At 44.7% G+C, this 23633-nt stretch overlaps 1 protein-coding gene across 2 annotated transcripts in view; it reads right to left on the bottom strand.

The window, feature by feature from the left end:
- Positions 1-23633, bottom strand: part of LIMD1 (LIM domain containing 1) — a 411104-nt gene that overhangs the window by 365552 nt on the left and 21919 nt on the right. The window contains exon 2 of one of the 2 annotated variants that reach the window (XM_078688169.1): positions 1087-1159. The exons of the other annotated variant lie outside the window; for it this stretch is intronic. The gene's annotated coding sequence lies outside the window, so the exon portion shown is untranslated. The remainder of the gene's footprint in view (positions 1-1086; positions 1160-23633) is intronic. 2 annotated transcript variants of the gene reach the window in all.

A 23633-nucleotide genomic window follows, 5' to 3' on the forward strand; every position in this document is an offset into this window, starting at 1 on the left:
TGACAATATCACATTAAGCTGAATAGTAAATCACTTGTATTAGTCCCATGGGGACATTCAAGTTTTTCAGTGGAAAATGACAGCTATTTTAGATAACCTTGTGGGTTAGGATATTATCAGGATGATATGTCATTTATGGAAAATCAGTGGAGGAGCATAATGAACATTTAGGAAAAATTCGGGCAAGACTTGAAGATTACAGTTTGACATTAAAAACTGAGAAATTTTGTTTTTGAAAAAAAGGAAACCTATTACTTGAGACAATGTATATCGGGAAGTGGTGTCAGTCCAAAGAAAGAAACATGGAGACCGTACAGAATTTAAAATATGAATAGGTATCGTTTTTTTGCAGGGTATAATTCTATGGAAGGTCTGTGGAAAGCTTGCTAGAGTAACACATGAGAAGGAGTTTCTCCGCAAAAAAACGTAGTGTTGTGGTTACCGACTTGAGTGAAAGCATTTTTGGGGCAGTGTTAATGCAGGTTGTTGATGGCACTGAAAGTAACATAGAATCTGTTTCCAGATCATTAAGAGGGGCTGAGTTGAATTATTGATATATACAGAGAAGAAGGAGCTGGCAATCAACTGGGCTATCAAATTTAGAAATAGATTTTGTGGGGTAGCGTGTTCACAGTGAAATCTGATCACAAACCACTGTGGGAAATTTTTACTAAGTAAATATAAGGTTCATTTTTTGTTATATTTTTATTTTTTCTATTATGTTTTTGTTGTCTTAATGGAAAAATAAGATGTTATATCCTTGGCTGTATGCCTTATGACATCTTAGTTCTGTGGTACTGATATTATGGTTTCATGTTGGAATGTAATGTTTAGTATGTAAGCAGATGAGTAGTTAGTTGAAGGGGAGACCTTCTTACATAAGACCCTGACTATCCGTTCTCCTGCCACTGCAGTGCCTGGCTCTAATAAATCTTACCTTTATTAGTGAGCTATATTGTAAAGATGAAACAGTAGCTCCAAGTTCTTCTGTGAACAAGGCACAATTTAAGCATGTCTGAAAGGTAAACATCACAGTACACAGCTGTACACAACTACAACATTTGTTATGTAAATAAAGCTGCCTACCTGAAAGGAAATCTGACATAATGGTTGACCAATCCCCTGGGGAACTGCGCAAATATAAATGTATAAAATGTTTCTGTAAAGAGATTAAATAAAAAGGGAAAAAATATAAAAATTGAAAAGGAAAAACAGAAAGTCAATAGGAGAGTCATCACACAAGATGAATTTAAAGGAAATTATAAAACATGAAAATAAAAGACCTTTCACACTAAACAAAACTCGGAGTTAGCATTACAATCCCACAATCCACTAATGGCATAACCAATCTTATATTTAGCACCGTTATGTCAGTCACATGAAGCACATATTTTACGGCTCCTATGGAAGAAAGAGGTTTTTATTCACAGAAAGGCCTGTAGCATTTCTATGCGGGTGTGGGAGATCAGAGGCTTGGATGTCATTTCCATCAATTAACATTGCTGGAGAAAATTGTCGCTTGGAAAAATATGTGGCAATGCAAAAATCTTCTTTTTCGAAGAAAGTGCATGCCCCGTCTGGACAGTATTTTCGTTTTTGAAGCGTCCAATTTAATAACACGTTTCAGTTGACATCTTACAAAGCAGTGTGCAGGGATTTACGATTCTTACTGTAGAGGCCAGGGCTACAGGCGGGCTCCTGATGCTCCTGCTCCTGATTAAAGTATGCTCTGCTGATTACAGTCCTCAAACTTTTTGGGAACGGTTTTGAAAAATTTGAGAACTGTAATCAGCAGAGCATACTTCAATCAGGAGCACTATTTCACTTCTCTGCTGTCTAATTAAGGTTAGTGAAGACACTGTTATGGAAGCCTACTATCACTTACTACACTTTGACAAAACAAGAGGACTGGCTTTCTTTGTAGACCGCCTGTAGCCCTGGGCTCTACAGTAAGAATCGTAAATCCCTGTACACTGCTTTGTAAGATGCCAAAAGTTTGAGAACTGTAATCAGAAGAGCATACTTTAATCAGGAGCACTATTTCACTACTCTGTTGTCTAATTAGGGTCACTCAGAAGCCCTTTGTGAAAAACATGTTTTTCACTGTTTCCCCATCTATAATTCTGCATGTTATCAGTGTATATAGGATATGTAAATGTATCTTTCTTTTCCACTTTCATTGGTAACAAATGTAGAAATTGCAGCCTCTCTCCGAGTTTGTGGAATTCTTGTTGGTGTACAAATGGAGGTGTACAGTCTACATGTGTACTTGGAGCCCTCATTGGACGCTGAGATAAATACAAGTTGCATTAGAAAGGACAGATTAAAGTTCACTTGTCAACCCAGGATATACAGTAGAAATCAAAATAAATCTGTAAGCGTCCATATGTGATTTTTCATGCACCATAGTTTTATCTATTCAATATTTAAGTGCTTAAGAGAAAGCCCATAAGAAGTCCGGCAGACAAAATTTGTGATGGCTGAGATATAAGAATAAATCTTGATTTTTATACCATGTTTTTTTAAAGTCAAGATACTTGGGGATGGTCACAAGTGAGCATAAAGGAACATTACATTTACAGTTAGAATTACGGATTGAAGTTATTGTTTTTGTGTCAAAACAAACTGGACAACGAATGGAGCCATAACTATATAACCTTTATGCATATAATACAAAGGAGTCTGTGTATGATTAAAACTTGGACTATTCAGTAAAAAAAAGAGATGAGCATTCATTCGTTATCAATGGTGTCGTTTAGCATTGATTAGCGCCATTGTGATGCGAAGGGGCATTTTTATGATCTGGGTTCACCGCGCAGCTATCACACAATTCTGCGAGTATCACCAGGAGCGGGGCTTTGGCTCCACCCATATGTCGGGAGCCGGGTGTACATTTTGATTGGGCAGAAGTTGTGTGCTTCCACAAAAAAAGATCTTGCTCTCCACACAGCTGTGATCATTTTGTCTATTTACCCAGCTCCCTGAGCTTGACTTTTCAGGGGCACACACATGCTATTACAATGCTATAAAACTGTCATAGATAACTATATAATTGATGACATGTATCTCTGATGTTAGCACAGATGGGAGGAGGGCAGTCATTAACATGCATATATTTTTAGGTCTGGCGTGACAGTGCATTAATATGCCAGACCTACTGGCATTGCCAAAGCTTGTTTACACTGCCAAGACAAAGGGGCTTGGAGCTGTCAGATGCAGCCTCTATGCCCAGACAACCCGTTACTATCTTTTCAACCTGCCCCCTGCTGTACCTTACCTGCCCATCTTGACATCTCTGCCCATGACTCCATATGCTTAGAGAACTACAGTCATCTACATTCAAGTCAGCATGGTAACCATGATGCACCAGCGCAGGATGTGCAATAAGTGCAGCAGTTTGAACAGGCCTCCTGCTCTCCCAGCTGCCAGCACTACCCTGGGCCACTCCTGGGCTAGGAGCCTGCCTGCCCTTTGCCAGCAGTAGCCAGCAGACCTTGTGTCAGGCCCCTGTGCCCGCAACCAGCACAACGCCCCTCAGGCTTCTTGCCCCCATGCCCCTCTCCCTACACCTTCCTCTTTCTGCCTTGTCTTCCTGCCCTTTTCCCACTCTGTCTCACTCCCGCCACCCCAGCGCCCCTCCCAGTTGCCTAGTTATGAAGGCTGCAGCGTGGTTGCGCAGCGTACTCATCATTGGTGCCCTGCGTCAAAGGCAAGCCTGTCTGCACCTGTCTGTGCCTGGACCAGGGCCCCTGGTCCTCCCACCATCTGCTGTTACTCCACAGATGAGCTCCTGGACCTCAAAACAGGACGGCAGGACTCCCGCTGCTGCACGCCCTTCCAGCGCTCCACCAAAGGACCTGTCACCACTGCCGCTTCTACTGCCTCACAGAACCACCTACCTAAAAAAACACCAAACCCAGAATAGCTACACTGCATCCTGCTCAACGCCCGCTCCCTTAGCAAAGATGCCACAGAAATCTGGGACACCATCACCACTCTCACACCAGATGTCGCCTTCATCAGGAAACATGGCTCAACCCCAACATCGCCACTGCCACCCTGAACAGATACAAGATGATACACCGGGATCGCCCCAACAAGCACGGCAGAGAAATCACCATAATATTTGAATGAAACCATCCAATGCTCCTCCATGAATGACGAACCAATGCCTCTCAAGGAGCACCTCAACTTCCTACTGCACATTGAAGCCAGGACAACCAGAAGAGGCACCCTGGTCAGCATTCTGAGCTGCCATCAGCAACATCATCCCCCCCCATCCACTCCTCCACTACGTTCTGCTAGGTGACCCTAACTTCCACAGCGAGGACCCCAAAGACACCAACTCGACATCCCTACTGGAGAATCTCAACAACATCGGACTTGCTCTCCGAACACACCCACAGAGCCAGACATGCCCTCAACACCATCTTCTCCTCCAGTGACAAAATCAAATTGACCCACACCACGGAACTCTCCTGGAGCGACCACACAATCATCCATTTTACTATATCGAAGGCCCAGCACACCACCACCAAGAACCAAAGCGCCACCCATGGCAGCTAGGGAAAAGTAACTGAGAGCAAATGATCGCAGACTCTCAGTACCATACCACCGGACATGTCAGACAACCTCGACCAGGCTGTCCACAACTTCGCCGAATGGATCAGCAAATGCGCAAACAACACCCCCATCCCCCTTCCCCCCTCCGAAACTGACAAAAGCCAACAAATCACCAAGACAAGCCAGCTGGTACACCTCGGAGCTCAAAACCACCAAGTGCAACGGTCTTCTACTCGAGAAGCGATGGCACATCAACATGGACCCCTCCGACAGAGCCACACAAAAAAACAGCACTCTACGACTACCACCAGCACATCAAGGAGGCCAAAGAATTTGCATGTAAAGTCAAATTAATGGAAATATAGAGGAAGCAGATAATCCATCAACTCTGTCTCTAACGCCATATAGTTTATTCAATCTTATAAACATTGAGCACCATGTTGCTTCTAATATTTATCCAGAAGGACAGCCAATTCAAAACTCTAACATCAGTAGCAACTTCGAACAAATATCTCCTAGATCACGGATAGTGCACAATACTCATCAACCATTTTTTTCACAATTCTTTCCTTTTTCACAAAATTACTTTAATAGCAAACTTATGTATATTTGTCAAAAGTCCTGACCCTCCATGTTTTACATTTAGCAGATATTTATGAATGTTAAATATTGGAAGTAGTATTTTATTTGAATCATGAAATATAGCATAACAGGTGATAGCTATAACTTTTATTTTTTTTAAACCTTTATTAATCAGTTTCATGTGAACCAACTTTGCAGCATTAAAAACAGTAACCATGGTGTACAGCAAGCAGGTATGAGAACACTATCATACAGAGAAGTAAGCGTCATTATTCACCATCAAATATGTAGACTTAGCCATACGGTAGGGCAGGCCGGACACATCAGCACCCCAGTCCAGAGACGCTGAACAGCAAAGGTCTAACCGTCTGAATCAGCGCATTCATCACTGAACAAAACAGCATCCAGGGAGGTGAACCTGCCAGGTTCCTCCATGTGAGTTTATTAACCCCTATCTTATCATCCCTCCTGCTTAGCTTCATGAGAATATTCTCTACTTGCATCCATTTCTCTACATCTGTGTGCCAGTGTGCTACCTTCGGTGCACGTTGACCAATCCATGTAATAGCCACCCGCTGCCTGGAAAGGGACAGTGCTAGCAGCAAGAATCTGTGTGCCATCTTGTGGTCTTTTGGCCTACTTAGATTCCCCAACAAACAAAAATGTGGCACACTGTGGTGTGTAACTTATTTACCCTGACTAAAGTGGAAGGTTCTGCCTTGAATAGGTGCATACCCGAGGCAATCAGACACCCCATTTCTAACAAGCACCAACTAGGAGATTGCTATCCTGCTCACAGGGCCGGACTGGGAACCAAAACCGGCCCTGGCAAAGTGCTCGGCCGGCCCCCCCTCACCCCCCTGGGGGAGGGGAGGGATGCCACCAAGCTCTTTACCAGGGCCGCTTTTCCGCCGAATTTGTTACAGGGCCGATTTTGCAGCTTTGCTGCAAAAACGGCCCTGTCACAAAAACGGCCCCCAGGGGCCCAAAAACGGCCCCCACCCTTGCGGCCGACAGGGGAATTGCCCGGTGCCCGCAACGGCCAGTCCGGGCCTGCCTGCTCATTAATGATAGTGGTAGTGTATTCCAAAAGGCGACCAGAGTTCGCAGTAAGACCAGCACACTCCCAACATTAAGGTGCAAATGCTTCGCCCCGGAGTGCCCAACCATAATCCCCAGGAAGCGGAAATGATACAGCTACCAATGCAAGCCAATGTCCGGCAGGTGCTCCACCGGAGTTTCCACCACTGCAGCAAAAGGAAACAGCAGGCACTTGTTGCGGTTGATCCGCAGCCCCACAGGAGCGCCAACGTCATCCAACAGACGAAACAGAATCTCAAGAGTGTTCTTTGGGATCTAAGGTAACACAAAGCATCATCCGCATATAGCGATATAAATGGACGGACATCCCCCCAACTCTATGCCCAAATCATGCATCTCCCGCCAAGCCCACACCGCCAGGGGCTCCATTGCTAGAGCAATGAGGAGTGGGGACAGCGGGCGGCCCTGTCGCGTTACCCTGCCCAGAACTCCACTATTTGAACGGCACTTTCCCACATGCACTCTCGCACTGGGCTCTGTGTAAAGAAGCCTGATCCATCCCAGGAACAGGGGCCCGAAGCCAGCAGGACCGTCAGGACCGCGAACAAGTACCTCCAAACAACAGTATTGAAGACCTTTTCCAGGTCAATAGAAACCAAGGCCATTTCATCCCTATAGCCCGCAACCTTGTGCAGCACATGCGTCAAATACCTAAGGTTCATTCCAGTATTGCTTCCTGGGATAAACCAGCATTGGCCTTCATGAACCAGGCTGGCCATGATAGGGTTCAAACGATTAGCCAGCAATTTGCAGAGAACTTTTACACCAGACTTAATCATAGTAAGAGATCTATACGCCGCTGGGTAGGTCTTATCCACGAAGTCCTAAAACAGCATACAAATGTACCCCTCCCTCATGGCGAGCAACAATGCCCCCTCTCCTTTGCTTCCACGAAGACCTCAAAAAAGGCCCTGTGTGAGAGCAGCTGAAAACTACTAGAAAAACACTGCCGGCAAACTATCCCGACAGGGAGCTTTAGTGCAGAAAAGCATATGTAATGCCGCTCGCATTTCGTCGAGCTCAAGGACAGAGTCTAAGTCCTTAGCCACAGCCTTCTCAATTCTAGGGAGCTTCAAACCCTCTAGGAATCATAAATCAGTTCCTGTGTGACTCGAGGGTCTGCTCTATGCACACTCTCTAGGTGTCCCTGAAAGGAAGGTAGACACAATGTCCACTCTGGCTCTCACACTTGCACCATCAGTGAGACACTGGAGGTGGCATATTCTCCCTCTGCAGATCCATGCAAAGCAAATTGACATCTATGGAAATAGTTTCCATTTTTTGTTCAAGCGCAGTCTGAGTACCATGAATAGCTGCCAGCAACTCTGCCCGCGAGGGCTCTGAGTCCCTCTATGGGGATCCCCAGGCAGATTCCACTGCATCCTAACAGGTGATCCTCTGGCACAGTTGTCGCATCATTGTATACTGAGTAATTGTATCAGCAGGGTACAAGCCACCCTTTGCTTCCCCAGTGCCTCTCGGCAGGTCAGCCGGTGTTCAGCGTGCTGTTTTGCTCCAGTTCATATGTAGACAGGCTGGTACCACCCCCATACATGTGCCCAACCTACCGGCCCCTGGCCAGCCACAGGCAGTTCCACATCCAGGTGTGTGCATTCCCAGGGGCAAAGATGAACCTCACTGCAATCTCTGATCTTCAATGGCACCCAGCAGCCATACATCTATCAGTCGCTTGGGCGTACCCGCTCCTGCCACCTAGCATTTGTACATGCAGGTCACCTCTTGCTGACCCTCCCAGTGCTCCATCAGGCCTCCGAAAGTCTCAGGCAATCCATTTGCCCAACGAAGGCCAAGGGATACCCCCTTAGGCTATCTTCACTGTTCTGGGCATCCAACTGGCGATTCAGCTGGGGCTCTGCCCCTGAACCATGTGGCATGCTGATCCAGGTCTTCACTCCACCGTTTGGGCTTCAATCTGTGCTGCGCAGAGGCCACCACAACTCCAGCGTTGGCCCTGGTTCTCCTGATTGCTCCCCACTAGCCAGGGAGGACCCCCCGGGGCCTGCCTCCCAATGTTCGCCCGTCCAGACATGTGGCTGCGCGGATCCAGCACCCGTCGATGCCCCGAGGGTAGTCGCAATCCTCTGCCCCGGGGGAGAGGGGATGACTCACCTGGTACCCACAATGCCTCTGAGCCCCAGCAGCTATGTCACGGTAAAGGCATACCATGGGTAACGTGGCCTCCACGCCCCCCCCTAGCAACGGGCCACCTCAAAAGCCTCACAGTAGGCCCACAGCCCCTGCCTGAAAACGAACGATTGTCTACCGGATCAAACAGTCAAGGAGACCCTCTCAGCTGCCATACCGCTCCTTTCCTGCTCGCCTGGCACCTCCTAGCGAGGCTCACTCCACTCGAGCGGCACAGACCTCACAGCCACTCCAGGCCAAGGCACCACTGGTATGACAAGCAGACTTCACGGCGGGACACAATCGGCACAGCCTGCACCCAGTCTATGGCTCCACCCGAAAGTGCCTTTTCAGCCACTGTGCAGTGCATGGGGCAACAGGATTCTTCAGGATTTCGAGTGAATGGGCCAGGAGCTCACGTCCTGTCAGCCATGTTACTTGACCACGCCCCCCGGATAGCCATTACCTAATTAGTTTCATAAAGGCGAATCTCAAGCAAATGCAGAGTTTAAAACATACTATTAATTGTAAAGAAGACATGTTAAATTTCAAATTTATAGCAGATGCAATTAGCAAAATTTATGATTTTACATCTCCTTTACACTACACAAGCTTGGGGATGATCTGGAAAAATTATGATGGAAGCAGGAAGGTATAGAGTGAGAAATATAAGGGAAGAAAAAACTATTTTACTGAAGCATTATTGTGAAGATATGTTAGTGGCTCTTAGCTGCCCTATATTTGAAACCAGGGGCTTTCTCCACAAACTTGAAAAAATCTGGAATCCTTGGAAGGATAATCTCCAGTGCGACTAGCCTCGTGAGAGTTATATGGCTTAGGGTCTACCCACTTTTGAAGCTGTGAATTAATAACATCTTGCTAATGTATGTGCAATATCTATTGCTCTGTTGTGGGTAGCACCCACAAATAGGGTTGCAAATATTAACTTGTAACTGCATAGCCTGAGTTTTTTTTGTTGTGTTGGCGATCAAAAATACTAATAAAAAAGTTCATTAAAAAAATGATGTGACTGAAGAAAGCGGATTGTGGTTACAGGTGCCCTAATCCCTTTGAAATAAAAAATTACTTCTCACACCAATAACAAACTAACAATCATGTGTTGGAAACGTGCATGCTCAAAAAGACTACTGAGGCAAAGTGATATGCTGTTTACAGAAATGGGCATCGTTTGTCTACAAAAACCTGGCTGACCACAGACTTACTAAACCAGAAATATCACATATTTCCTAGAATAGGAGTTGGATTCAAGTTTGTTCATTTTTTAAAGAAACCTTGGCATCCTATAATTAAATCGTTCAGTTCAGTTCATTAAGTCTTTATTGCTATTATTCATCATAAAAGACATAGCATCCAGATAAAATGAGAATCCTTCACATAAAATACACCACGCTTATCAAAATATAAAACTTAATTCCACAACATCATAGGTTAATACATGCATAAATATACAAGAGCATAATAAAAGTTTTTTTTTTAAAGAATTATTTAACGAAATTCAATGGTTCGTTAAATAAAATAGGTTGAGCGATCTCCTTACTACTATGTGATGACTTAAACCGTGCTTCAAAGTACATCACCCATAGTTCTGGGACCACATGGTTGCTTGGAAACTGTTGCTGTGGACTATTACCCCACTTAACTAGATGCCAAAATTGGGTCATGTTCCTCCCATCGCATGCCTATAACAAGTCCTTCCATCTTTCCTCATCCCACTCTCTCTTAGCTCTACTCTGTGCGGCTTTATAATTTACTCTAGCCTGCTTAATATCACCCTGTGATCTTAATCTAATAGCTTCCACAAGGACTTTATAGGCCTTCCTGCATGTGGAATTATACCATGAGCTAGGCTTCGGGGGTCTATTCTTTTTACTGGAACTTTCTTTAATAAAGAACTTTTTCAGTCCCTTGAAGAGTTCGTCATGAATACCCGGTAGGATGTCAATTAGCGCCTCCTGGGACTCACAGTTGGTAAGTTTAGACAAAGAGCCCGAGACCACGTCCCTCATCTGCACTACCTCACTCTCATTTTTTACAATCTTTCACCACTGGACCCGTCTTAGATCATTGGTGACAGTAACCGTTTTTGAATACGGTACATCTTCCCTCTGCATAGAACTACTAAAGCTTCTATTGTTAATTTTTAAAACCAGAGGGTTGTGGTCGTTTTTCGGCCTCTTCTGAACCTCCATGTCTAAGACATAGGGCCAGAGTTCCACACTCACAAGAATATAATCTGTACCGCTTCTGGACCTACCATTATCAAAGGTCATTGTACCCTGCCTATCTGACTGTGTCCTCCCATTTACTGCTCTCAACCCTCTCTCCAGGCAAACCCCCTTCAGTTGTAGGGCAACCTCCGACCATTTCCTTATGGGGTATAGGTCTAATTGAGGGACGCCCCATAACACATCCACATCTTCAGTTAGCCTGACATCTTCGGTGTCCAGGGGTTCAAAACAACAGTTGAAGTCACCCGCAATAAACAGGTTGCTAGTGCCTACAACTTGTGCCAGATGACTTTCCAAAGCAGTAATAACGCTTGAACCCCTACCACCAGGCTGACCGTGCGAGTAGACAATAACGATTGTTAAATCAAGATCTTTTGTTGAGCTTACCCATATAGCCATGATGTCAGGGCTCTCAATAGATAGCTTGTCGACCCTTACCCCTTCAAATTGTCTCACCCAACAGGTCAGCCCACCAACTGGTCTGCCTCTTGGGCCTCTTAATGCAGCCTTAAAGAAATTGAGGTAGCCTGGATGGTAGAATCCCTCAATAGACCAGGTCTATTGGAACATCCACACGTCAATTGTCTCAATGTAGGATGACCATTCCGTGGACACAGTCTTCGATGCAATTCCTGCTATTTTCCAGGAGGATAGTGTCATACATAGTCTAGGGGGGCTTACCCCATCAGTCTCGATACTGGTGGGAGTCTCCTCAGGGATAGAGTTCGTTATTACTGGGGGGCCTGCACTAGCGGGGTAGAAGGAGGGTGAGACACGGTCGCCTATACTTGTTAAAGTGGGAGGCACAGCACCAGAAGGCGGGTTAGTGACACTTACAAGTGAATATCCTCCCATGCAAACAAGCCTTAAGCCATCATGAGTTGTAATACTCTGTAAATCATCCCAGCTATCCAGCAAGTGACTATTACCGGCTTCCTGAATCCTATCAACCAACCGTTTAGCCCTACACCCTACAGGCCAAGGTGGAGTATCACTCCCACTCAGTCAGTCGATATCTTCAAGGGATGAGAACAACTCAAATCGATTACTTATTTGGACAGGGTGGTCAAACTGGTTATGCCCCCTATCAGGACCCTCATTTCATTGAGTCTAGGCATCTTCCCTGGGTTGTAAAAATACCCTAAGGGAGGTATTTTGATTCCCTCCTCTCCTAGCGGGCAATGACCAGCCAATTCCAGAATATGGTGTACCAGAAGCGGTGTCCTGAAACTCAATACCACACAGTCACCAGCAATAGATTTTTTTAGATGTCCTACCCAGCTAATTCTTATAACCATTTTAAATTCATCAAATAGATGGTTCCCTATGCCAGTCTTTTTACTCACTAAGTGGAGAGCCTTGTTTTTAAGTGTTGACCAATGCTCTTGAGTAGCTGGGGGTAGCGGTGGCACGTTGGCTAAAACAACCGTATAGGGCGTAGATTCTGCGGGGAGGTGGAGATTAAGTTGTGGGGGAATGTCATCATCAGTGCCTGACTCCATCTGCCTCCTTCTATTCCCTTCAACCCCGCGTTGCTTCGTTGGCAATGTAGAAGAACCAGTACTTGGATTTAAACTGGGGGGACCTAAATTTATCACTGATGGCAATGATGCCAGGCCAGAGCGGGCATTTGGCAAGTTACCCTGTTGCATATTACTTACAGCCACTCGGTTATCAGTTACTCCCCCACCATTCACACAAATAGTAGGTTGGACAGAGTTCCTTTGGATGCTACATGATAGGCATTGTTCGATCTTGTTTAGCCTTTCATCGACTGCATCCAATCGTTTCAATATTGGGTCGATGATAGCTGCCATCTGTTCACTTAACAAAAAGCACAGTTTCTCTGGGTTGAACTGAACACCAGGGCAACCCCCCCCCCCCCCCCCAGAAACCACAGCCTCCTGCTTTGGAGAAGAAACTATTAAGGAAGCTGTTGAGTCTACGACAGAGTTGGGAGCCGAGGTGCTAGTACCTGCTATCCCAGGGTTATGCGCTCTGCCTAGTTCTTTTGTAATAACCATTGGATTTAGTTTTACAGTACTTCGACCTTTCCTTTTTTTGTTTGGTGGTTCTGCCCCTTTTGCCCCCAAGGCTTTCTTACCCCTTGTTATTGCCATTGCAGGGGTCTGTAGACTACACCCTTCTTGAGAAGGTCTTGAAGTGGGGGACGTGGACTCAATACTTGCCAAGCTAGGCAATAAACTATTACAGACAAGGTCTAAGTCGCTACCCGGTAGTGGTTGGGATGCCTGGTCACTGGGCAGAGAACAACCTCTGAATGATGCAGGTTCCAACGAGAGCCCACGCTCAGTTGCCTGGATTTCATGCATCAGGACCAATTCAGCTCTATTTAGGAAAGCATCTAACGTTCCCACCACCCTGTCCCCAACCTTTTTTTACTCATGTTCGCACATCTTCTGGACCACACAATTAGCAGGGAACACACTGATTAACAAAAGAAGAATCTAGGCAAAAATGGTGCTTACAGTACAGCCCGGCCTCCTCTGGGCTCTGACGAGCGTGGACCGGCCCGCCCTTGGCCCGGGCTTTGCCCGGGCACACCTGCGTGCATCCCGTGCTGCGGGAGACCTGTGCCCCTTTTGAGCACCTCCTGGGGCTCAGTCTCGCGATGTGCGGCGAGAATGCCACGTGGGCTGCTGGGCAATGTAGCTCCCTTGCGGCGGCGGTCCCAGTAATGGCAGCAATGCGGCGTCCGCGTGCAGGCACCAATGATGTGTCCAGCACTCAACACCTTGTAGCAGGGTCTACAGTAAACCAGTGGGACTCCCAGGCAGCAGGTAAGATCGTGGCAATACTTTTAGGGACCACACAAGAAAAATGGGCTCATGCGCTGCGGGAGACCTGTGCTCAGTCTCGCGATGTGCGGAGAGAATGCCGCGTGGGCTGCTGGGCAATGTAGTTCCCTTGCGGCGGCGATCCCAGTAATGGCAGCAATGCGGCGTCCGTGTACAGGCACCAACGCTGTGTCCAGCACTCAACACCTTCTAGCAGGGTCAACAGTAAACCAGTGGGACCCACAGGCAGCACGTAAGATCGTGGCAATACTTTTAGGGACCACACAAGAAAAAAGGGCTCCCGCGCTGCAGGAGACCTGTGCCCCTTTTGGGCACCTCCCGGTGCTCAGTCTCGCGATGTGCAGGACCACACAAGAAAAACGGGCTCTTATATTTTCTGGAGATCTGGAAACGCTCTTGCCCCGTTACTTGCTATTCTAAATAGTTCATCACAATAATTAAAGATGTTACGCCAATACCTCTTCATAAGAATCCTCTTTCTTATAACAATAGACGGGAAGTCTAAGCAAGCAATAACATAAGGGGAACACAATCTCCGAATGAGGCAAGAATAGTCAAATATTTAAATTGCTCTAGGAAATAAGAAGTTTAAAGAATTGTGGCATCATATTGCTACCAGATCTGCTGGTAAATAAATTAGAAAGAATGTTACTCCTTTTAAAATATTAAGGGCCTGCTTCACAATTATTACAATATAGTTAAAATATTTAGAACTATACCTAAAACATCACATATGTATTATTTATTTGTAGTGAAATAATAAATATGTACTCTTTATTATGTTTGTTTAACATTAATATATAGTGTCAACTATTTTAAATAATTTAATTTAAAATTATTTCCTATGGGACTTTATTTTAAGTCCCTACCTTCATTATTTTCTATAAGTGATACAGTACCAGTGGTTGGCCGTGTCTAGAGATGAAATTACGACAAAAGTGTAAGTTACTGGAAAAACTTGTTACTAGAAAAGTGCAGTTTGTGAATAGCAAAAAAGTAGTAAAATTACTCAAATATGGCAACTTACTCACCTTTGTGAATCAGTCCCTTGGATGGGAAACCATTTTTCTAGATTGTTATGCAGTTTTGGAGAACACAGGATATATTCTAGAACATCTAAACAAATTCTCCTTAGCAATTGAGATGCTGGTTCAATCCACTGAATCTTTCAGGAAATCCATAACTGCAGCTGTAAAATAAGGCACAAGAAGCAGACGGCTTGCTGCCATCTTTATCCAGCAATCTCCTGTGTCTTAATTTTTCATTCACCAGTTACTCTTCAACTATATTTAAAAAGCGGAAATACAACCTTCTGTGAAGGGAAGCTTAATTACAACAGTATTTTTAAAATGCCATGTAGAGGGTATCATATTCTAGCCAACCAACAGGTGCCCGTCACTTGTCACTATCCTTAAAGGAACAGGCCTCACTTCATGTCAGCTTGATTTCATTTGTAATATATAATGCACTCAGAACGGCGTCCTCTTCTTTCCTTGTACATGTTGCCTCCATGAGCGTGTTACATGCACTGCCTCCCTCTCAATCAGACCCCACAACCATGTACTGCATCGCTGGCGCCTTTTTCAGCACCGAGGCCCACAGTCATTTTCCCATTGCTCACATGTCTAGACTACAGCACAGTTACAGCCCAGAAGTGGTAGACTTTTCAACCACTGTGGTCATTTTGGTAAAAGTTGCTGATAACCTGCCTCCCAGCACACCCCTAGTCTATCTACACTTCTAGCATGGGCGCTGGAAGTAGTGGGTGTAGGGGGGGGGGGGCAGCACCCACCAAATAACCATGCTGGAGTTCAGAAGGTGAATGGGCAATAAAGGTGCCTTTACATTTTGATTTTATCTTGTCACATTTAGCGTGTGTTCAAAAAACAAATCTCAGTTTATTTTCTTTCTGACAAATTGATGCTTACTCTTTTAACATGGGGATTGGTGTTTACTTTTTTTAGATGACTACAAAGTTTGAGGATTTTGTGAAGTGAACGAGCTGCCAATCTGGCTGTAGGAAGTCAGTTGTTTTCTAATACAACAACTATAATATAACTGTACCTGAACTTTACCAATATTTCAAAATATATCAGCAATTATTAAAGCACTTTTATGGTAATTCTGAACGGTGGTGGAAACAAAGATTTTAATAGGATCAAAACAAATCAAGACACTTTAGTTGGTGATGTGCAAATGGTATATTGTCTTTTCAGGAAAACTGCATGTCAGTAAGAATTTAGCACCCATTTTCATGGAAATTTTGCAGTATGTAAACGACACTGTGCTATTACACAATGCATTAGGACAGTGTGCTTCAAAATGTACCAGCAGCTACATACCACTCTCTTGCTGAGTGGGCGTGGGTCATTTGCTACACTTGTTCTGAGTGTTGCACTTGGATGTTTCACAATCTCTATGACTTCAGTGACGTAACACGGACGGCAGCATTCCCAGTCTGAAAATTGTTTCAGCACCACTGTCTTCTAGTTTCCAAGCACTCAGTGTCCCCACAGGTACAAACCGGCTCCCCGGGGATCTCGTTGCCAACAAGATGAGATCATACAAAAAAAAACGTTTCGGCGCTGGAATGCTGTTTACTGTAACACGAAGGAACAGCTAGCACCGCCATCATCCTGCCAACATCTGCCAACCACCCAGCCCCGGTTCAACATTCCACACTCTCCGTGAACACACATTCCAATCTCACTCATGCGTGCGCCGCCACACCAGCAGCATAAACAATACTCGAACACTTAATATATGAGTCCAGATGCCGCGTTCTGTAGCGATCACCGTGAAATGAAGTCGCGGGTCATGACAACAACATTATTTCTACAATCATCTTCAGTCGTTTTCCTATCTGGCTTCAAAACGTACAGTTCTTTTCCCAAGTCAATACATTTTGTAATTGCGCGCTTACAATTTCTTTCGACAAACACATTTTGTTCAAGCATATATTTTCTGGAGATCCGGAAACGCTCTTGCCCCGTTACTTGCTATTCTTTGTTACATCGTTGATAAGAGATGAAAGTCGTGGCCTTGTTTTGAATGCCTTTGGATTTTTGTCTCACGCGCGCACATGTGTTTTGTCTCTCAATGAAGGTATATATTTTATTGTACCGCACTATGATGCATTTGATCATGCCCAGCTTTACAAAGGTTTTAAATAAAAGTAATACATATGTTTTAAATAAAAGTAATATTAAACAAACAAATCGTACGGCGTTGGTGCCAAGGAAAGGCGGAGTTTCTGTCTTTACTGAGCCGTGGAATGCTTTCTATATTAAGGCTACAATTCATCGCTGTCACATAACACCATCCTGTGTTTAAGTTGAGTTTCCTGTAGCATCAAACTATGGCGGTGCTACAGCGCCTGGCAAACCGGATCCAGTCACCCGGGGCCGCACACTTCACGGAAGCGCTTCCGCTTCCTGCTCACGCAACTTGGATGGAATGCGGTGTGGCCAGAAATAGACTCCACGAAGTGCTGATGGGCTACTTTTTCAATCTTGAGCGAGATCCTTTTTGTTGCAGTCAGCAATGCAGAATAACGTGGGGATGGGTGTAGACGCACCAAGTTGGAAGTTTGTTAGCAAGGCACATAGCAAGCAAGCCCAACGGGGCATAGCCACCGATCGTGCAACAGGTGGAGTGCCACCGGTGTCCAAAGCCCTAACGGACTCATTGAAACCTGGAGTTTAGTGGAGAAGTGTGGCTCACTGGTTAGAGGAGGCAGGCCTGGAAGCAGAGATCAGCCCGGGACCAGGGTTCAATTCCCGGCTCGGCGGGGTTTGAGTCCTAAAATGACCATGGACTCGACAATTCTCGCTCCGGTGCCTACTCGATTCACGGGTTCACACTCTGCGACTCTGGGCAATAGCTTGCTTAATCTCCACAACGGCCCCTCGTGGCGGGATGCCTGGCTTTCACCTTGCGGATACCCTGCCGGGGTTATCTCACAGGGGAATACCAGGACGGGTTCCCTAAGCAAGCGCTTAGAAACTGCTTGGTGATTTGCGCTATATAAATTCCTGTACATTTACATTTACAAACTGGAAAATTGTTGTCTTTTATTAACCCAACTTCAGTCAAAGGGTCCCTTTTCCTTACACCCTGGCACCCTGAAACCTTGGCCCACCCAAGGCCAAACCAGAACTGAAAAACAAGTGTTTTTCACCTTAATGTTTCCACGGGATCTCCCTTAACATTTATTTGAATGATTAACACCTTTGATATAGGCTACTTTCAGGCCTGGGGAGAGGTGTGAAGTCAGCAGAGTTTATTAGCTGCTGTGATGCACAAATGGCATGGATATCCTGAAAACTGAATTATGATTCTGGGCTTATTGCATCGTATTTGTAAACTTCAATGCTTTTCAAAGTAAAAAGCTGCCAACGTTTTTAAAAACATGAAAAGCTGTAAAGTAGCTCTGTACGGCAGCAGAAATATTGCTGCTGCTGTATACATGACCAGGAGAATGCTGCAGTCTGAAAGTTCTGCATCTTAAAGATTGGACAAGCAGCGTCCCTCCCCCTGTCCCTCCCCTTGCCCAAAGCTGGAAGCACATCAAAGAACCAGCGCTTTGGGTGCTGATTATTGTGTTAACAATGTTAAATGTGGACTGATGCAGATACCAAGGGCCGGCTTTAGGGAAGTGCGACCGGTGCAGCTGCACTGGGCCATGGCCGGTAGAGGGGACGGTGATCTCAGAGGTGGGGTGGGGGTTGGGGCACTGTATTTAGCAATAACTTATGATTGGAGAGATGAAAGCACTTTGGCCCAGTGGAATTGAGAGAGTCCAAGGAGGCGGTCATAGGGCATGGGGGAGCCAAAAAGGATTGCTGCACCGGGCACCACCAGCGCTCAAGCCAGCCCTGCCGATACCTAAAATATCAGATCGATTAAATACTTTGTTGGTTTTGGCCAGTACCCACTCACCTTCATGACACACCCATACTTCTTTATGGCCCACCCAAAGAAAAAATTCTAAAGCCGGGCCTGCCCCTAATTAAGATCAGAAGTTAACACCTGTAAAGCAACCCATATCGCCAATATACATTATACGGATGGGCACAGGTCGGAGGTGCAAGCGGGTGGACGACGTCCACCCACTATTTTCACAGGGTGGATGCCGTATACCATGCCAAGAAGTTGGGCCCCACTGAATAATGTGCTTAATTGTGCTTAATGTGAATAATGTGTGTAATGTACAAACACCGGGACACATTCAGCAGCGCCTGCACGTTGTCTGCTTTCGATAAGCAACAACGTGAAGGGGGGACGGGCATTTCAGACTCCTGCTGGGCCTATAACAAAGGTCCAATTTGAGGGGTCATCAGGCCTCCTTTGTTCGAGTCTCCTAGCTGGGAGCGGTCAGGAGCCTCACACCTAGAAGCAACAGCAGCAGAGATGAAACCAAGGCTCACACTTCGGTAGCACTTCACACATAACTTTTAAAGAGGCAGCTTTTCACTTTGTTCAGGCTCTGTTTATGAGATATGCATGTGCTGTGAGAATGCCAGATGTGTTGGGATTCCCAGTATTTACACAAATTAAATGTAATTTATATAGCGCTTACTACCCATGAGAAGGCGTTGAAATAAGCACTACTTATTCTAATGTAGGGTGTCAGAACTCTTTACATCACACATATATATTACATTTACAATAAATCATATGTATTTGTAAATCATTGTACAGGATGTGTTAAATAACATTAACCTCCATCCAGAGTTATCTTACAATTAATATTCATTCAGATTTACTGGAACACAAAGACCTCTGCAGCAGGTGACTTAACCCCATAAGATATTTTGAAATACAGTCTTTGTAACCAATTAACCAGAACAGATTTACTGTCAGTTTTCTTCTTGTTGCCACTTTCTTTGTGGCAGAGTTTAAATAAAAATAAATGTATAAGATGAGGCCAAGTATTTGTGTCAGGGTTAAGTCACTTTTCTGGCACAACCCTGATGTAAAATTTATTTTGGGATTTACAGTACCACACAATGCCCTGCCTTGTATTACCTTGCGGCAGGTAGGCATTATATGGGTGGTGCTAGGGCATCCCTGTGCATCCATTGCTATATTTTAACGTAGAACCAGATTTACATATACTTGTAATGGTGAGTCTACCCGAGGCTGACTTAGCAAGAAGAAAAATATCAATTTCTCCTCGTTATTTCCTCTTTGCATATATGCTGCATTCAGCAGCACACATACAAAGAAGAAACAGCCTCATAGAATAGTTTTTGCGAAACTTTGGGAAGAAAAAAAATACACAAACTTTTTCTTAGGGTCCTATTGCTGAATGGCAAGGTTGCAATAACAAGTCATGGCTTGTGATGCCACTTCCTATGATGTCAATTCCTGTGATGCCATGTGTGATGTGCGCTGTGATGTTGAGTGCTGTTGCAGGCCATGATGTCACTTGCATACCGCCTACCTAGGTTAGTCCCTCACTTATTTTAGGACTTGTGCTCTTATTATACAAAATTGCAGTCACTCATGCATTCTAGAGGTGCTCGAGCCGCTGAAAGCTCGAGCCAGGCTGAATCCTGGCGTTGGCTCACCTTAAGGTCCCTTTGGAACCTTGAGCCCATAACGAGCCAAGCTTTCATGTGGCATCGGCGTGCCACCCTCATGCACAAAAGAGATGAAAAGAAAGCATCAACAGTTGGGGGGAAAAGAAGAGAACTAGATACTTGTTTAATGGATGATTTGTGCAAAGTGAAAGTGCAAATCTAATGTGGTACAGTGATGCCCTTTTAGTTAGAATATCATGTCCAGGGCACCAAGTGCCTGAGTTGCAACCTTATGTACTGGGTCAGGCTGCTCTCTATGCCAAGCCATACTTTATGTTGTATCATGCTTGTGTTTGACCGCATCTTGAGTCAGGCACGTCTGCTGTGGTCTTTCACAAACATGCTTTTAACTTTGTATAAGCAGATTATCTTATTGTAGTAATATGAATACTTTTAAAAACAGTTCAAAAACATAATAAAAGTATAAATATTAGCATGCCTATGTTTTTGATTTAACATAATTCAGTGATGGACAGCCCATAGAGCTCCAGTTAGCCTATAGAGAAGAGATACAGGTTGGGTGGGAGTCTGCTTAAGTTTCTTTTCGTCTTTTACCCTCTAGCTCCTGGATCTATAATGTATATTTTTTAGGGGGTACCTTTCCTCATATATTGGCAATGCTATAATGTGACATCATAATGTCAAAGCTTCAACATGTTAAAGAAATACACTTTTTCAAAATTTAAAGAGACTATCATATTCTACCTGATGCTTGTAATATTTACATGGTAACTATTTTCAAGGCTTGGGTCATTCATAGGCTCTAAGAGCTAAGCCACACCCTTGGCTCGGCTCGCCCTATTATTTGTTGGCTCGCCCACTTCTAATGCATTCTCTACCAATCCCTCTATCCTCCTTGGCGAAACAATGGCCATATGCTGCAGCACTAACCCAAACTCTCACATATTTAGCTTCGCTCTCCAATCCTCAGTATTGGTGCTGTTTTTGAAGCACATAAAAACAGCCGCTGGAAGCCTAAACTACTACACAAACCACCCCACAAGACATTTAAAGCCATCATCAAGAAACTGCAAAATTCTGTGGCATGCACAGTTCTTAAACATCACTGATGGGCACAAGATGCACATGCATTGAGAAAATTACATTGGCTGCCTGTAGTATCACGGATTACACCTAGATCGCTTGAACTTATACACACTATGCATAACAAGACACCGAAATGGCTGGCCGAGAAATCTGGGACACCTTCCCAGGTATGGCATTAAAAAAAATCTGCTTTGCCTCTAAAAAGTCTTACGGATAAGACGGATGGGAGAAAACCTCTTGCTACCGCCAGAGAGGACTGCAACATGCTTGTGAAGAATATGAGAAACATGGCTGAGCACATGTGACTCAAGAAAGCATTAAACACACTGTCTTTGAAGGTGCCTTCGATTTATCTAAAGTGTTTAATGACATTTCATGGTTTTGGCGCTATAGACCTTTTTATAATATGGACATAGTCTCATTGAACAGTCACTTTATATTCTTAAATTAAACATTTTAAAAGATACACAACGATGCAGCACACTTGTACCTTGAAAAAAAGCAAATCACACTGTGTTGTAACGAAGGTTACGTGATCATGGTTGCCCAGTGCCTGGGAGGTTTCAACAAACCGGACAGGTCATTTACTATGGACCTCGTGAGTCACCTCTGACATTAACTATTTTAGCACAATGGTCTGACAGGCCTTCTGTTGACTTTTTAATAACTGACAAGTCTCCTTGGTCTCGTCTGTGATGGGCAAGACATTGGCTATATCGTCGAATCTGAATCCTACTTTCTTTTTAAGAGGCACAATGACTGTATAACAAATCTCCAATACAAAATCAGAAAAATATAAAAACAAAAAAGTTGCTTGAATGCTTGATATTATTCTACGTACTAGGGGGACATTTTTCAATGAGACAAGACCAAAGGTAACTGCGACGTGCGACTGATTATAGGGAATACATTTTCTAGTGCACATGCATGTGTGACTGATTATAGGGAATATCTTTTCTAGTACAAATGTATTATTATTTATTTTACAGATTTTTCTTTTTTTTTAATACATCTCATTAAAAAAATTATATGTATTGAGCGGCAATCAATTCCGATACAGCAGTGGAATATTCCCACTATGGGTCTACATATATACATCCACCATAAACAACCAGTCAGAACAGTCTGTAATTACCACATTAGGTGTAACCCTGCTATATTTTCCACGTACCCCATATCTTTTCGAATTTATTGGGGCAACCTCTGCTCTAACAAACAACTTTCTCAGCACCCATACATTAATCCAGATCTTTACTCCATTGTTCCGCTGTGGGTGGGTGAGCCACCCCCCATAGTCTGGCAATTTTTCATCATGCCACAAAAAGGCAAAATTATAGAACATATTCTGATATTTACTAAATGTGTAATCTTCCCATGTTCCTAGAATGCATAATTTCGTATTCTGGAGCAACTAAAGGTTGATCACACCAGACACATTTTTCAGAACTTTGTTCGAAAATTTTTGAACCGTGGGGTATTCCCATTTGGTGTGGATGAGTGTACTAATTAGTCAACATTCTTGCAGGCATTCATTAGTACTCGCTAACTCAATCTTTGGTGCTAAGGCCCTGGTGTAATAAGATTTTTTTTGCATTTAGGTGATACTGCTTTTTAGGTCTCGCCTGAGCCAGCGCATGCGTTGATCTGCGAGACAGTAAATAAGTGGGGTTTTCAAAGTGCTACCACACCCTTTTGCTGGCCTCAAGCTTGCGGTTACGCGCGGAGCCGCCATCTGGCTTTCTGTTATGGCTCATTAAGCCTTACAGCGTGCGAATCACTTTTACTACCCCCTCGCTTCTCCCCCTTCCTCCAAGTTAACTTACGTGTATTTTTATAAAAACTATTTTTGGTCGCGCGCGCGCACACAACTCCCGGTCGCGCCGCATGTTTTCTTTTTGCTTGCGCACGCGCGCACACACACACGCACAACTCCTGGTTGCGGCTGCACGTCTTTTGACGATGTTGCAAAGGGTCCCGATGCTGTACAGCACCAGCAAAAGCATTTGGCAGAGCCAGTAAGTTCCAAAGTCGACAACGATTGGATTTGCCAATGTTTGCTCTAATTTGTGTCTCTCACAATCTCTGCCTCCCCCCATGGCCCACTCCTCTTAGTATTTGCCCCTGTCCATCAGCCCTTCATTCGCACGCGCCTCTCCTGCTCGGGCAGCAATTTCAGCTCCATGCCCCAATCGCTGCGCTCATTCTCCCTATCTTGTTGATGTTTTCATGTTTCCCCTTCTCTTTATGCTCTATTTCCTTTTTTTTTGCAGATTTATATAGTGCGAACTCGACCTGAAGGTATTGGAGCGCTTTACGTGAGCACCGTTTACGTTACACAAGGACTCCTTTCCATGTTTCCTCCTCAATATCCCCTCTATCTCTCCCTTCATCACTTTACCCCTTACTCTCTCATACCCAAGCCTTCTTTCTCTCTCTATCTTCCCCCACCCCCACCTCCTCCGTGCCCCCATTTATTACTCCTTACCCCCTCTGATTCTCTATGCCTCCCCGGAGCTCAGGAGACCTCCCCGCCTCTGATT

Source organism: Lissotriton helveticus, chromosome 4_1 (assembly GCF_964261635.1).
Source record: "Lissotriton helveticus chromosome 4_1, aLisHel1.1, whole genome shotgun sequence".
Classification (NCBI taxonomy): domain Eukaryota; kingdom Metazoa; phylum Chordata; class Amphibia; order Caudata; family Salamandridae; genus Lissotriton; species Lissotriton helveticus.